The sequence below is a fragment of the Equus przewalskii genome, chromosome 15, assembly GCF_037783145.1.
Source record: "Equus przewalskii isolate Varuska chromosome 15, EquPr2, whole genome shotgun sequence".
NCBI lineage: Eukaryota > Metazoa > Chordata > Mammalia > Perissodactyla > Equidae > Equus > Equus przewalskii.
Genome location: NC_091845.1, coordinates 72,790,017 through 72,802,182, shown reverse-complemented (window position 1 = coordinate 72,802,182; position 12,166 = coordinate 72,790,017). Strand labels below are relative to the sequence as shown.

At 43.2% G+C, this 12,166-nt stretch overlaps 1 protein-coding gene across 4 annotated transcripts in view; it reads right to left on the bottom strand.

The window, feature by feature from the left end:
• Positions 1–12,157, bottom strand: part of PPP2R3A (protein phosphatase 2 regulatory subunit B''alpha) — a 153,202-nt gene extending 141,045 nt beyond the window's left edge. For 2 of the 4 annotated variants that reach the window (XM_070576130.1, XM_070576133.1), the window contains exon 1: positions 11,967–12,157. The gene's annotated coding sequence lies outside the window, so the exon portion shown is untranslated. Of the gene's footprint in view, positions 1–11,391; positions 11,848–11,966 lie in introns of those variants that run through there. The other 2 variants (XM_070576132.1, XM_070576131.1) reach the window with 2 other exon arrangements.
• Between the last annotated feature and the right edge of the window lie 9 nt (positions 12,158–12,166).

Sequence of the window (12,166 nt, the reverse complement as noted above, 5' to 3'; positions counted from 1 at the left end):
AGAAGTGTGTTGAGGGCTGGTGCAGTGGCTCCACCAAATACTCAGAGACTCAAGTTTTCTGGCTCACTGAGCTATCATGATCGTCCTCATGGTCTAGGATGGCTGTTAGAGCTCCAGTCATTACATCTGTGTTCCAACATACAGGATGGGTGAAAAGATGAGGAAGAGAGTGCCTTCTCTCTTTAAGGAGATTTCAGAAAGTCACACTAAACCCTTCTGCTTATCTATCACTAGCTAAACCTTACATGGTTATACTTGGCCTTGGAGGCCAAGGAATGTAGTCTTCTGGATGGGCAGCAATGGGCCTGGCTAAATGGGTTCCTATTACTAAAGATGAAGGAAGAACGGATCATAAGAGATAAGAAGCAATCTTTGCTGTGAAATCCAAACAGACAGAAAAAGAAATAAAAATGGTCAAAAACTTCAGAAAAGATACTCACCCACAGGGAAATAAAAATGAAAACGAGGATACACTAGTTTTAAAAACTTTTAAGAGAGGCAAAAATTTGCAAATTTGTGAAGACATGAGGACTTTGAGCCTTATGTTAATTTTTTTACAAAGAGAATGTATTCAATTGTTACTAGCATAACTAAAAAGTAATGAAAATATTTTATTTATTGAAAAATTGAAACACATTATTGCTGCTTTTATTTATTTATTTTTTAAAGATTTTTTATTTTTTTCCTTTTTCTCCCCAAAGCCCCCCGGTACATAGTCGTATATTCTTCGTTGTGGGTCCTTCTAATTGCGGCATGTGGGATGCTGCCTCAGCGTGGTTTGATGAGCAGTGCCATGTCCGCACCCAGGATTCGAACCAACGAAACACTGGGCTGCCTGCAGCGGAGCGTGTGAACTTAACCACTCGGCCCTGGGGCCAGCCCCGATTGCTGCTTTTAAATATATTACATATCATGTATTTTATATAATTTTAGTATAGATACCTTGGGGATCAATTTGCCAGTATCTATTAAAATTCTAGTTCTGTGATTATATATCTCAGTAATTCTATCTTTCAGAATCTACACAATATAAACATTCACACATTTGCATAAGTATAAGGATGTTCACTGCAGTAATGTTTAAAAGAGGGAAAAACTGGAAACAACTCAAGTCTTCATCATTAGGGGAATAGCCCCACTTAATTTTCTTCATAACACTATTACCACTATCTGAAATTACGTTATCTACTTGTTTGTCATCTAGGAAATGGGCTCATCTAGGAAAAGAGCTGAGGCAAGGAGAATATATTGATATAATACTTGTTTAGTTAAAAATTCATTAGAAATAATGAATTGTCTTTTAAAACAATGAATCAAAACAGACACCATTCCAGCCTTTAATAACATGAACCTGCCAGAAAGCCTTCATGAAGACCTGAAGGTTTGCAGATGGGCTGAGAAACGATGACCCAGATGGAGCCTCTGAACTTGCTATCCAGAGAGCCTATCACTGGATGTGATCTATTTGCCCTTTCCTTTAGGGTCTGGGGCATTTCACAGTAGAATCAACACACCCTCTCCATTATGTGGAACCCTTAACTGACTTTAATACGTGGATCTCAATACTGCTGCCAGCACGAAGTAAGCCTCCACTCACTGAGCAGAGCCCACCATGGGAAAGGGTCTCAACCAGACTGCCAGGAGAAGAGTAAGACTGTCAAGAGATGCCATGTTGAGAGAAGACAAAATGCTGACACCTGAGCCGCAGTGCTTGAGGGGGTGCTTGGCACTGGTAGGAGCACCGTACTCATTAGTACTCACAACAGCAGTATTCCAGGGCTCCACTCCCAAGACTGTACAATAGGGAATATGCCTGCAATCCACAAAATGGAAGGGATAAGTGTGCTTTCGCTACGATTTCTAAGTCATTAATGACATCTCCATTCACAGTCACTAATCTCTGCTTTTTATTTCTAACCTCACAGATGAGCAGTTTTTGAACTGCTTTTTTAACTGGAGGGACTCTGTTCAAATGAAACCTTAAAGACAGATAAACACAGGGAAGAGGGACCCTCAGTGCTGAGTCTTGCGGGGTGGGGTGGGAAGAACACCCAGACTACTGAGAGCTCTGGGAAGCAGAGTTTGACAGGGAAAAGACATAGGGAGTCCTGGGGAAAGTGAACTTTAGCAAAGACCTAAGGGAGATGGAGGGAGCTTTCTAGGTATTAGGGGAAAGCAAAAGTCCTGAGGCAGGAACATAGCTGATTTGTCAGAGGAAGAACAAGGTACCATTTGTGACTGGGACAAAGGAAGCCCAGGGGAGAGTGGTAGGACATGAGGTCAGAGAGGTAAAGGGGGTTTCGATTATGTATGGCCTTGTAGCAAAGCCTCTGAGCTGAGAACTTACTTTGAACAGGGTCTCTCTAGCTGCTGTGTTGAGAACAGGCTCTAGCAAAGCAGGTCTGAAGCAGCGAAAAAAGAGTTAATCTATAGCAATAATCCAGGTGAGATATAATGGTGCTCTGGACAAGGTGGAAGCAGTAGAGAGAGTGGGAGGTAACCAACTCTAGGGACATTCTGAAGGTAGAGCCAACAGAGTTTGCTGATAGACTGAATGAGGGATGAAAGAAAGAAGAGTCAGGGATGACTGCAAAGTTTTTGGCCTAGACTACTAGAAGAAGGGAGCTGCTTTTACTGAGATGAGACAGGTTGTGTAAGAGTGGGTTTTGGAGAGAAAAAGCAGGAATTCAGTTTTGAGATATCTGTTAGATATCTAAAAGGAGATGTCAAGTAGGCACTCATATCAGAGTATGAGATTCAGAGAAGTCTAAGCTGGAGATAAAATTCGGAAGTCATTGGTGTATAGTTTTTGGTGTACAGATGATATTTAAAGTCATGAAACTCGGTGAAACACCAAGGAAATAGGATTGATATGGAAGAACACAGGTTTGGGGAGTAAGCAGTGCTCCAATTTTTAGAAGTCAGAAAGATGATGAGGAACCAGCAAAAAGACAAAGAACTTCCAGTAAGGTGGGAGGAAATCCAGAGAATGCAGTGTTCTGGAAGCTAAGAAAGCATTTCAAAGAAAGCGGAAAAATCAACTGTGCAAAATGCTGCTGAAAGGTCAACTAAAAGACAAACCGAGAAATGATTCACTGGAGTTAGCAATGTGGAGGTTCTCGGTGGGGGGAACAGGCCTGATAAGCGTGGACTCAAGAGAGACTGGTGGAAAGGACCTGGACTCCGTGAGTTAGACAGCCATAGAGAGGAGCCCATTTACAGGGGCTGCAGGGTCAAGAGAGTTAGTTCTTGTACCATAAGACACTGTATCTCTAGTATCTAGTACAGTGCCTGGCACAGAGGGATAACTCAATAAATATTTGTTGATTGAACTAAGTGAGGTCACTAGTCACTGAATCAGGAAAGAGTCTTAGTCCTAGAAGTTTAAAAGCTGACACAGTGAAATGTAAGGATTCTTGGTTCAATAAAAAGAACTGCCTTTATTCTCCTACTATGCCTGAAAACTCTTTAGTTTTGAAAACTATGCCTTACACACCTAGAACAGATATTCTTAAATTTGAGAGGACTATCAACAGAGTTTGACAAACACCTGCTCTACAAGAAGACATATTTTCAATTCTGGATGGGTATAATCTGTCCAACTACCTCTTGCACCTGGGGCCCTGTGACCTTGTACCCAGGGTTACAACATCGATCCCAGCCCTCTTGCTATGTTATGACTCATTATGCACTGCAATGGAAGACTTTTGGTGGCTGATGAAGGACACTAACTTATAGGGGACTATGTGGCAAACCAATAATAATCACTCATACTTGCTTAGTGATTTATACTTTTCAAAGTGATTACACACACATCCTCTTTTTATAATCTTACAATAACTTTGTGAGACAAATATTTTTATTACTTTCATTTTACAAATGAGAAAACTCAGGGTCTGACACTTGCATAAAAACACACATCTCTTTCAATAAATGGTGCCAGGACAACTGGATATCCACACGCAAAAGAGTGGATTTAAGCCCTTACCTCACACACACAAATTAATTCAAAATGGATCAAAGACTCAAATGTAAGAACTAAAACTATAAACTCTTAGAAGAAAACTTAGGGGTAAACTGACATGACCTTGGATTTAGCAATGGATTCTTAGATATGATACCAAAAATATAAGTAACAAAATAAAATATAAATTACACTTCATCAGAACTAAAACCTTTTGTGCAAAGGACACTATCAAGAAAGTGAAAAAGCCTACAGTATGGGAGAAAATATTTGCAAATCATATCTGACAAAGGTCAAGTATCCAGAATACATAAACAACTCTTAACAACTACTCAACAATGAAAAGACAAACAGCCCAATTAAAAAATAGGCAAAGGACTTGAATAGACCTCTCTCCAAAGATATACAAATGGCCAAGCACATGAAAAGATGTGCAACATCATTAGTCATTAGGGAAATGCAAATCAAAACCACAATGAGATATCACCTCATGTCCATTACGATGGCTATAACCAAAAAAACCCCAGAATATGAAAGTGTTGACAAGAATGTGGAAAAACTGAAACTTTTGGACTTGGCTAGTGGAAATGTAAAATGGTGCAGATGCTGTGGAAAACAGTTTGGTGGTCCTCAAAAAGTTAAAGAATTACCATATGACCCAGCAATTCCACTCCTAGGTATATACACAAAAGAATTCAAACAGGTATTCAAGCAAAAACTTGTACACAAATGCTCTTGGCAGCACTACTCAGAATAGCCAAAAAGTGTAAACCACCTAAATGTCCATCAATTGATGAATGGATAAACAAAATGTTGAATATCCATACAATGGAATTATTATTCATTCAAAGAAAGGAATGAATATTATTCAAAGAAAGGAGCACATGCTAGAACATGAATGAACATTGTAAACATTATGCTAAATGAAAGAAGCCAGACACAAAAAGTCACATATTGTGTGATTCCATTTACAGGAAATATCCAGAATAGGCAACTCTAGAGAGACAGAACGCATATTGGTGGTTTCCAGGGAATACGGGGTGGGAGGAATGGGGAGTGACTACCAAATGAGTACAAAGTTTCCTTTTGGGGTGATAGAAACGTTCTGGAATTAGATAGTGGTGATGATGCACAACTTTGTGAATGTACTGAGAGTCACTGAATTGTACACACTGGAATGTTTAATTTTATGTTGCGTGAATTTTAACTTAATAAAAAAAAGTCATACAGTTCACACTTGACAGATCAAAGCCTTGCACCAAAGAACTGACTCCAAGTCCTCTGCCCACTCAACCATCTTGTCTCCTCTACAAACCAAAGGAACTCTGGATCAGCTTGGCAATAAACTTTTCCCTCCATCTACCACCATCCAGGCATAGTACCTAATTATATTTGTGATGGTGGAATTCCTACAATTGCCCAAGTACATACAAGTTCCTAAACAAAATATTTTCTTATCATAGACTTCCAGTAAAACCTTCTCAGATCAAGGTCTGCTATTCATGTTACAAAGTCAGCCTTTATACAGAAGTTAATCATCATCCACCTAACTAATGAACCAAAGGCAGCTATGAAAGCTAATCTCTTACAAGATGACACTACTGTTTGCAAAAATAGTATAGCAATGGGGCTTATGCCTACGATTAATAAATACCATTCTGACTAACAATCCTTGGCATTTTCCACCCCTATGGGTTTTGTACTGCTGGTAGATCACAACTCTTAAAAATATGAAGTGCAAAACTGACCTTTAAACCCTCTTATGCCAGGTTAAGCTTGCCAATGAGATAGGGATGGATAAGAGACAGACTGGTAATAGCCATCCGCATGATAACCCACTCTAGACAGTCACTCTAACCCAAGGTCTTCAGGATAACAGCATATACATAACCTTTTGGAAACCAAAGTTTGTTCAGCGCTCCCTTCTTTCTGAGCTTGATGAGGCCCTACTCCTCCAACTTATATCCATACCCTCTAACCACTATAATGATAAAAATTTCAAAGTATGAGAAATTTTACATGCATGCAACTGGAAAACCAAGCTATAATATCAAGTTAATGGGAAAAAGTACAGCTGTAAAAACTACTCCTTGGAATCTGACAGCTAGATACATATTCCCTGACATGGCCAAGTATTTCATTTTCAATGTGCCAACAATCTGGTCTTTGTTTATCAGTGCAATGGGAGGATGATGTCAGGGTCACCGGAGCCCTGCTGGCCTTTAGGAGCTCAATGGCTTTCCAGATAAGAAAGAGACTAAGGGCCTAATCACCAACATCTGCGGGGGGTGGGCGAGGGGGGAGGCGAGTCCTGATAAAGTATCTCCTCAGTGAAAAGCACAAAGTCTCCAAAACAAATGCATATAAGCAAGACCCCTCTGAAATGGGGGAGGGGGTAATTAGGCACCATTGAGCTACTTCACTGAAAAGTTAGGAGAAGCACTTGGGTAACCAACAGACAGCACCCATGCCTCCCTCATCACCCCCTTTTTTGGGTAAACTTCTCAAAAGATTCTTCCAACAGTAACCACTTCCGATTCCTTGCTTTCTACCTACTTCAATCTGGTTTCTGCCTCTTCCAATCTAAAACAGTTCTCGCTGAGGTCAAAGACTCCATCTTGCTAAGCTCAACACATCATTTTCAATCTAGATCTTTGAGGACTCCTCTCTTTTTTAAATACTTTCTTCCCTTGCCTTTTATGACACATCGTAAACTGGAATTAGATTCTAAAGCATCGACGACAAAATCAAGAATAGTTAAATTCCTCTTGAAAATCCCTTAAATGGCTCATTAAGCATACCTGTTTTTTTGTGTACATAACTCTACATAGTAACAAGCAGCATATACGTATTACATGTAAAACAAACAGTAAGTATACATGCAAAATAAAATTTGCTCTCTCTCATCTAATTAAAAACAGCTTCAAGTGTATGTGTTAAGTTTGCATACCTTAACTGCAAGCAAGTCTGCCATTCTACTGTACCACTATGGCCACTTCTCATCCCTTTCCTGGGGCTACCCTCCTTTACCGCCCCCCCAGGAAGATTAGCCCTGAGCTAACATCCGTGCCCATCTTCCTCTACTTTATATGTGGGATGCCTATCATAGCAGGACTTGCCAAGCAGTGCCATGTGCGCAGCCGGGATCCGAACCGGCGATCCCCGGGCCGCTGAAGCGGAATGTTCGAACTTAACCACTGCGCGACCGGGCCAGCACCTACCCAACTTTGAAATGCTGGGCATGAGCCCTCTTTTCTTAATCTCTACCAATGGTTCCCAACTTCCACTGCTCAGTGGACTCACCCAAGGAGCTTTTAAAAATCCCAGGCTGCAATTCAGACCAAGTGAACAGAAACAGAAATTCCTGGGGTGGGCCTCAGCATCAGTATTTTTTAATGATCCAGTGTTTCCAATGTGCAGCAAAGACGAGCATCACTGTTCTATACTCTCTTCCTAGAGCAGGATGCCGGCAGAGTCAGAGAAGTAAACAAACAAAGCAGGCCAGGCATAAATTTTAGATAGTGGTGGGCTCCTTGATGAACTAAAAAGCAGCTGAGATTAGCTGTGACTTAGCTCCAATCAACTGTTGACATACGGGAAAGCCAGTTCAGTAGTGTTACGTCTTCTTATTTAAAAAAAAAAAAAATCCCCAAATCTGGATTTTCATGGGAAATCTTCAGATTTTAAATTATTGGCAACTAACACAAAATTAAACAACAGTAACAAAAAACACCGTATGGGACAAACAAAACACATGAAAGCAAGATTCAGCTGTGGGCTTCGGGTCTGCAACCTCTGCCCTGGGTAATTCCATCCAGTGTCTTCAATTTACACCTAAATATCTGTGTCCCCAAATCAGCCCACTCCTCTGGGCTTTGGATTTGAATTACCAAATGCTTATATGACGTCTTCACTTCAAGGTCACACCAGTCCCAAAGTGAACTGTGATTTAAACCCACCTCAAAACTATTTATGCTTCCAGTGTTCTCTGTCTCAGGTAACAACTCCAGCATTCACCTGGTCAGGCAAGCTAGTACCCTGGGAGTCATCCTATGCACTTATTTCTGCCTCTCACCGCCTGTACCATATCAATCCTCGAATCCCAACAATTGTGCCTCCTAAATATATCTCCTGTACCATCTACTTCTCTCCATCTTCTCTGCTACCACCTTGGTCCCAGCTATCATCTTTTCTCTCCAACCTTTCAACAGTGTATTAGCTGGCTCAGGTTACCATGATAAAATACTACAGAGGGTGGCTTAAGCAACAGCAATTTATTTTCTCACAGTTCTGGAGGGTAGAAGTCCCAGATCAATGGCCGGCAGGGAAGGTTTCTGGTGAGGACTCTCTTCCTGGCTTGCAGATAGCCACCTCCTCACTGTATGTTCACATGGCTTTTCCTCTCTCCTCTTCCTATAAGGCCACCAATTTTATCAGAGTAGGACCACCCCCCTTCCCATATGACCTCATTTAACCTTAATTACCTTCTAAAAACTCTATCTCCAGATGTAGTCATATTGGAGGTTAGGGCTTCAAAATATGAATTTTAGGGAGACACAAATCATTCAATACCATACGGTAACCTTATTTAGATCAACTGTCTCCTGCATTCACTCGTTTCCTTCCAAACCATTCTCTCCAATATGACTAGAGTGATCTTTTACAAAGACAAATATTTACAAATATGTGTGTGTGTACATATTTGACCCAATAATTCCACTTCTAGGAATTTATCCTACAAATATATTCATACACATATGAACTGGCATATGTATATATGTATACGTATAGTACTGTGTGTTATAGTAAATTATTGGAAACAATTTAAATGCCCATCAACAGAGGAATGGTTAAATAATCTGTTGTGTATCCATACAATGGAATACTATACAGTCATTCAAAAGAATAAGGGAACTATATATTGAAATGGAAAGATTTCCAAGATGTTAAGAGAACAAAACAAGGAACAGAACAGTATGTACAGTATGTTACCATTTGTGTCAACAAGAGGAGGAAAGAATATGCATTTGCTTGAATGCTCACAGAAAATATCTAGAGTGACACACAAAACTAATAACAGTGGTCATCCCTTTGGAACGAGTGGGGAAAATGGTAGCTGGGGGAGGGAGTAGGACCCACTGCAGACATTCTGATTTAATGGGCCTGGAGGATGGCCCAGCTGCTAGTACTGTTTTAAGTTCCTCTGGTGATTCTGATAAGCAGGCTAGATTGAGAACTGCTGCTCAAGATAGCCTTCACCTTATTTCCCAGCTTCATTTTCTATCATCCTACTCCTAGCACTCTCCATGCTCCAGCCACACTGGCCTCTGAGTTCCTAGAAAAGGTCCTGTTTCTTCTGCCTGAAATATTGTATCACTAAGCTTCATTTTGTAATTTTTATTTGTCCTTCAGAGTCCCCCTCACCTTAAAGGTCATTTCCCAAGGAAACTTTGCCTAGTTTCCAATCTAGGTCAGGTCCTCTTTTTAGGCACTCAGAGGACCCTGTACTTCTCCCAGAATTTATCACAACTGTAATGAAGAATTGTATAACGATACATGTATGCATCTGTCACTCTCTTTAGACTGTAATGTCCAGGAGTAGAGAGACTACATCAGTTGCTTTTACCACTGTATTTCCAGACTTAAATTAGCATCTAGCTGGCAAAGCGTGTCTTCCCTCAGATATTTGTTAAATAAATGAATGACTGCTCCAGCCCTCAAGCCTAGCACAGCAGAGAAAATCAACACATAAGCAAGTGAGGACCACGCCACTGATGTTAACTGTCACTGTGTTAAGGCAGCAGTCCCTTAAGAACAGTGATCTCAACTGGGGGGGATTTTGGCCCTCCTAGGGGACATGTGGCAATGTCTGGAGACATTTCTGATTGTCACAACTCTGTGGATTGTGTGACTGTTTTACTGTCATAACTGTGTGTGTGGGGGGGGGCACTACTGGTATCTATTAAGTAGAGGTCAGAAATGCTGCTAAACATCCTATAACGCACAGGATAGCCCTCCCCAACAAAGAATTATTTGGCCCATAAGTTAACAGCACCACGGCTGAAAACCTCCAATTTAGAGGATGGTGATACCCAATAGGGTGATCAATTCTACTCCATGCCTTGGTGGGTTTTTTTTTTTGGTGGGGGGCGATGCTAAGAAAAGCTTCAGAGAGGAAGTAAAGCTTTAAGCTACGTGTTGAAAGGTGGCAGGGGCCATACCAGTGTCGACTATGTTGCTGGAGGTAATGAGGAGCCTCTGAAGAGTTTAAAAGCAAAGTTGCCCCCTTCAAGTACCCTATACTCCAAAATTACTCATCTCCTTTATTCCCTTCTTGCTGAGACAAAACTTCCATTCTCTTAGAGCAGCTGGTTTCAGCTAAACATTAAGGCCAAATTAATTCAGACTAAGATAAAATCAGATAGCCCTTTCACTCTCCAGAATGCTAAGCTGTATTTTTAAATATGCAAATACTTATGAATACAAATAAATCTGCTTAATATTCAGGTTGTTAGTAGATAAAGCTATTTTTGAACTCAACAGCCAGGTTGGTCCTGATAAAGACTTCTCCAAAGCTGTCTACTTTTGAAAAAACTTTAGTTTCCCCTGTCCTCGATTTCTGAGCTTCCAGATTTATAAAAGATCCAAATTTTTCCCACAAGTATCTCATGCTATAAGTTCTTCTGCCAGAGAGGATAGGAGAGCCATTTGGATGCAATAAATGTGAATAAATTGTATAAATTAGGAGTGGTCTATAGATTTTTAAAAGGCTTTCACTAAAAGTCATGGATACTACTGCAAGAAATGAAACTGAGATCGTTTTTAATGGTATTACCAAGAAAGAAACCAGGCTTTTACTACAACACCAGCCTGCTGCCTCCTGCGCTGGATGCACATGCTCTGACCTAGTATGGCAATTCTTAGGGTCTCAGCACTGGGTGCTCTGTTTACCAGAAACTGAGGTCTGGGACTAATGAAGAAGAACAATAAAAAATGCCTGGCACCAAAGATCTGGGGGATGTTTTGTATGTAAATGATTTGAGGAGGAACACTTCCCCAGATTTTGGAAGGCACCACAAATCACTCTTTTTTGCTTACGTGTTAAGAACTTTTATTTCGCGTTTTCAGACCATTTCCTAATAAGAAAATACCGTATAATTTACAAACGGCAATTTATCCCCCCTTACATTTGCTGACCACTAAAACGGGATAAAATTTCCTTAAGGTTTACCAGAGTCGGAGGATTGGGAATTATGTGAGCACAACAGAGTTCACACGCAACAGCCACGCCAAGAACGGCCAGCTGGTTTCCATCGAGAGGTCCCCCAGGAGAACGCCCCTCGGAGGCGGCAGCTGGGGTCGGCGCGGGAGGGGACCCGCCGGGGCGGCCGCAGGGCAGGGGTGGCGCCGGCCCGGCCTCCGTTTACCTTTGTTCAGGTACTCCCGCTCCCAGCCCGGCCGGGCATCCCGCCCGAGGCCCCGCGCTGGTGACACATCCTTCTTTGGCCAAGTCGGGCCAAGGTTGGGCAGGGGGCGGGGAAGGAAAATAAAGCCTCAGCGCCTAACGACGTGACTCTCAGTTCTTCCAAAACGTTGGCATTTGTTTCCCTGCCAAGCTTTCCTGTTAACAAGTTCCCGAGGGCTGTGCGGGCGAACTGGCCTAGGAGCCCGAGGTGGGAGGGACCAGGCCGTCCCCCGCCTTCCCTCCCCTCTGGGCGCCCCCGGGGCCGCCGGTTTCCACACCTCCTGGGCAGCCAGGCCGGGGGCCCGCGGGGCGTGCAGAGGCGCCCGCAGCGCCTCGAACCCCGACTCCCACGGCTCTGCCAGCCCGGCCAGAGCTCGGCGGCCCCGCAGGCCCCTCCGGCCAGGCGGGTCCCCGCCCCCAGGCTCCGGCCCCGCCCGCCCGGGCCGCCGCGCGCCGCCCCCCGGCCTCGCCAGCGCCCGCGGGCCGGGAAGGGGGCGCGAGGGCTCCAGGCCGCGCGGCGGTCGTCTCCGCACCTACCTCAGCGCCCGCAGCTCCTCCTGTGGCGGCGGTCTCGTCTCGCGGACGGCACTCACCGCCAGGAGTCCCGGCGGCGCGGGACCTGGGGGTGCGAACCCAGCGCGTGAGGAGCGGAGGCCCGAGCGCGCCCCGCCCAGCCGCCCGCGCGCCCCCTCCTCCCGCTCGGCCCCACCCTCCGCCGCGGGTTCAGCGCCCCGCCC